Here is a 5,120-nt window from a genome sequence, read left to right on the forward strand (position 1 = left end):
TGCGGGTTTCTTTTATTGAAAAGTATCTCTAGTTTTCTGCTGATACTGTCGGAAAGGTTTGTCAGTATCACTCTGCGTCGTGGTGGTCCGTCTGAAGCTCCACTCACCAGTTAGCCTCCCTTCTATTAATAGAGCGGTGTCAAGGCCGGACCTGGATTGAACGTTTCACCGTCTGTTTATGTTGAGCTTCGGCTGTATCCTGGGCAGCGTTTATGTGTGTGATGTTTGAGTATGTGGCATGGACTTCAGGCTCTACGCCCGCTCTATAAAATGAGCTGTGTAAATGTGTAAGGCGCTGGCTACGAGCCCGGTGCTGCCCTGTCGGCCCAGACATCTTCACTGAACGTCACACTGAAAGCTTCACTTTGCACATTGTGGGGAAAGCGGCCGCTGATGCAGTCGCAAACACAAAAGGAGCAATGGTAGATGCAATTCACATCAAGTTCGTTCCCCTATTCCTCTTGTTTTTTAGTAGCAAATCAACTAAGCCATATGTCGAGGACTTAAAAGTTGGAACAAATATGCAATCCCACGGTGTGTGGCCGAATCGCTTTTTAATTTTCTGGCTCAGGTATGCCGCAGGTTTTTCCGGCAAACTAAATCGGCTTTCCCCGAGCTTATTTTCTCTCCATCTCTGGTATCCCGGGGAGTTCTCTTTGTGTGCAGCCCTTGTCTTTTGACTCTTTGACAGCCCGAAAGTAGCTGGATTGTGAGGGAAGAATGCCCCTTTGTTTTGCCCACTTGCTGTCACCGTGGATTTGATTGTCTCAGTAGGCAACATGGCCTTAGACACAGCCATTCACACTCACACACACACACACACACTCACCCCTGTGGATGGATATTCCTTTTGGCAAGGCTCCCAGATGGCGCCGCAGGTTCTCTGTGGGCTGCAGCCATCATATGGAGTGATGGACTCTGTTTCTGAAAGGCTGAACAACATGACGACCGAGTGTGAAGGTTGGACACACTTTGCACTGACTTCCTTCCCACTGAGGGTTCAAACTGCTCGGGGAAAGAGTTCTGTGTTTTTGGATTGTTTTGCGGTACAACACAAGTTAATGGGATACATTGCCTTGGGCTTTGGAGACTTGTGATGATAATTTAACCAAATATTTAACATTTTAAAACCCATTTTTTATGCATCAAAACTAATCGGCTAATTCACAAAAGGAGTTCACAGTGTTTTGAATACAAATGATCTTTGATTTTTTTTCCCAGAAAAGCAACCATTTTGGAAAGAATGATTCAAATAAATGAGCAAATTAATCTTTTAATTTGAAATGTTAGTTATTGGCATTTTATGTAAGGCATTGGTCAAGATAAAGTGTGATTTTAGAAGAACTGAAATAAGCAGTACACTTTCTTATGTAAACGGTTTTAGTAAATTCCAATCATCGGTACCAAATAGTCCAATCCAATGCTGATTTACCCAATACTATCATAACATAATCTATTGTGCTTTTTGGGGTTTTCCCTTTCCTGTAGTGTGTTATATTGGTTTTTGTAATGGGTCAATGGTCTGCAAAAGCTTAAATCCCTGTACTACCTCCAGAGGGAGTTTCGAGCCGAGGGCGTCCAAAAAATGTTATAATTTGAGTAAAGATCGAGAGTTTTTATCGGTTGAAATGACAAAAAGGACAACGACATCCCTCTGTTGGAGGGGCAAAGGAGTCTGGCAGAATTATTTTCGTATGTGTGCATACGTAAAGAGATAGTATCTATAAGGGATGGCTCAATTCAACGTGACGTCACCCGCTCTCGGGCTGGACGCCCTCTTGTTGCTGGTCTGGCGGAAACACTGATAGTAATGGCCTCTTCTGTATGTCCCAGTAGGATGAACTGAGAGCACACAGACCTTCACCCTAGTCCTTCCCGCCCCCATGTGCTTAAAGATAATGAGCTATGGGTAAAATATAATCCTAAAATGGTACATACTTAAAAGGAAATGGCATTGGAGCCGCCACAGGCTTAGTGACAGGCTGTTGAGCATCCAGAAGCAGTCTCATTAAAACCGTTTTTATGGCAAAGCATACAAGCAATGTCAGCTCCATTAGGAAAGAGTGGTAGGTGAAGAGTCCCATCATCTGACCGCATTTAACATCTTCCCCTGAATCTTCAAATGCACTGCAGCCCTCCCTCCACTCTTGAATCAAGTTTTCATGTTAATTAATTGATTTGCTCAGCCTCTTCTAAGTGTTTAATTAACATAACCCCCCCCCCCCATTAAAATGTCACTAATATGAAGTCCTCAGATTCTTTATCACGGCCAGTTGGGCTGGAAGTAATTTTCTGAATGTTGGGCAATTACTTTTTCCCCAAACGGACATTTTACAGCTCAAACTCTTGTAGGCAGTCACAGTGGAGCAGAGGTCCTGCCAGCACAAACCACAGACAGGCAGAAAATGCCTGGGCTAGCTTTTTAGCATTAGTGTGCATTAATGTGTGAAGTGATACATACGCAATGGACCATGCATACATGTCTAGCTTGCAGTACGGGGATGATACAAGCTTAATGTAGCATTTAAACTGATATATCTCTGTGTGCTCGGCTGCATATTGATGCGATGCTTGATGCAGAGTGCCATACTTCATGTTGACTTTATCACTGTACGCCACGGGGCTGGTTTTAATGGCTTTTCCTATTTAAACATCAATATTTACAGTAAGTTGCAGGGATACTTGTTTGTTTGACAAATCTTGCATGTGTATTTGTCATGATGGTTGCTCAACACATTCCTCTTCACATCTGTGATGAAAACTCAAGGCTAAACATTTAGCTCTCGGCTGTTTTTTGTCGAATAAAAAAAAAGCCCGCTGAATTATAGATGGCTGTATCTACTCTGGATGTTCCTGTGAGCTCAAAGCATCCGCAGTGGGCCTGTTAATGGATGCAATATGTTCTGGATGGAGACATATTCAAACGCTTAACTCCCGACCGATTGAGACTGAATTGAGAATGGTACGGCCCAAGAAAATCACATTCTTGGTTACCATGTTGCACCTCCAGATAGCTAAACATAATCTTTCATGAAGTAATGTCTTGCAGAAATACTGAATTGACACCTGACACTGAGAAAGGTGAACTATATGTAAAGTAGGGCTGCTCAATTAATCGTATTTTAATCGCGATTACGATTATGGCTTGATTACGAAAACAACGTAATCGAAATAAAACGATTATCTTTTTATTATTATTATTAATATTAATTAACGTTAAAGTTTTTTTGGTTTTTCAGTTGAATTATACTTAAAGTTCAGGGTAATCAACTGTTAAAAACATACTGTTCACATTTTTTTCTCTCCAATAAATGGATGTTTTCAAAGTCAATGAATAATCGCAATTACAATTATTGACCCAAATAATCGAGATTATGATTTCTGCCATAATCGAGCAGCCCTAAAGTATTCGTCATGTTATGAGATGAGTAAACTCCAGATATTTAATCATGACTGACACGGAACCAGCACAGATTTATACATTATTGTTATTTTGATAGATTGAAACATTTTCACATCATTTTACAACAAAAACTACCGTACACACATCGACCACATTTTTTACATTTGCAAAATATCATACTGTTCTCAAACTTTTTCTTTCATAAATAAAAAAATCCCCACCAGGAACCAAAACAGTAATAACACTAGGATCGATTTATCAAGTCATATTTTGAAGAGGTTAATGCGATTTCCCACTCTTCCTCCTGTCCTCTTTGTCTGACAGGGTTCTTACGGTCACTGAAAAAGTCATGGAAATTCAAAAAGCTAATTCCAGGTCCTGGAAAAAAAGTTATGGAAAAGAATATTTTTCCCAAAGTTTTGGAAATTTAACTAAAGTTGCATCAAATATAATTTATATTTTATCTAATCACCGAAATAGTAATACTATAATGATAATAAATACTGTATCGTATAGTAATGAAAGGTAAAATGGCATTTAACTGACGAGGTATTTTGCTGGTGAGAGATTTTAGTTGCTTTAGCGTGTAGAAGCTTGTAAGCCTACTATTGGATTTGTTTTAGATAGGCTCAACATGTTTCATATGCAGACCTTATTTTCCTGTTCCATGTTCAAATAAACCATTTTCAGTGGTACCGCTGAGAAAGAGTTAGGGCTGCTCGATTATGGCAAAAATCATAATCTCGATTATTTGGGTCAATAATTGATATCACGATTTATTAAAAACGATTATCCGTTTACTTTGAAAACATACATTTATTGGAGAATTTTTTTTTGAAGAGTATGTTTTGAACAGTTGATTACCCCTGAACTTTAAGTATAATTCAACTGAAAAACCTATAAAAAAAAGAAGTAATAATAATAAAAATATAATCGTTTTATTTTGATTACATTGTTTTCCTAATCGTTGCAAGCCATAATCGTAATTGCGATTAAAATAGGATTAATTGAGCAGCCCTAGAAAGAGTAATGTTTTTGGTTATTGAATATTAGGTAAAGGTCATGGAAAAGTCATTGAAAATCATTGTGTGAACCTTGGTCTGAATCACTGAAGGTCAGCAGGTGCATGTTTTTGTTTTGTAGTAATACATCTGGCACAAGGGTACCTTCAGTGAAAGACTCATTCAACCAAGATGCACCACACAGAGAGACAGGAAGTCCTTCCTCCCTCTTGGCATCTGACTGTTTAACCCTCCCTCCGAGCGTCAGGCACTCTTGAGTCAATATGCTGGCACCTTGTTATCTCTTATCGGACATTTTACTTCAATTCTTATGTTTATATTTGTATCTTTTATAGCACATTATTACTTTTTTAAATTATATAATACATTATATTTCATTTTATTTATATTTTATTGTATGAATTCTATTCATGGGACAACTGTCATTTTCACCCTGGGATTCTTTTTAGTATTTCTGATTCAGATTTTCACTATAAAAATGGTTCATATTTTCCATTTGAGAAAAAACATTTGTTCTATTGGACTGAATGTGTAGTGTTGTAGCTTGTGGACAAATTAACAGCTTTCAGTCTAATGCAGCCAATTAAAAAGTAACAACAAACATGACCATTGAAGCTCAATCTAACAGTAAATCTGACAGTTTTGTGCTCTGCCTCCAGTATCTACTTAGTGCAGCCAGAACTTGAGAAGAGGAG

This window comes from Notothenia coriiceps, unplaced genomic scaffold (assembly GCF_000735185.1).
Source record: "Notothenia coriiceps isolate Sejong01 unplaced genomic scaffold, NC01 NC01_scaffold00001553, whole genome shotgun sequence".
Classification (NCBI taxonomy): domain Eukaryota; kingdom Metazoa; phylum Chordata; class Actinopteri; order Perciformes; family Nototheniidae; genus Notothenia; species Notothenia coriiceps.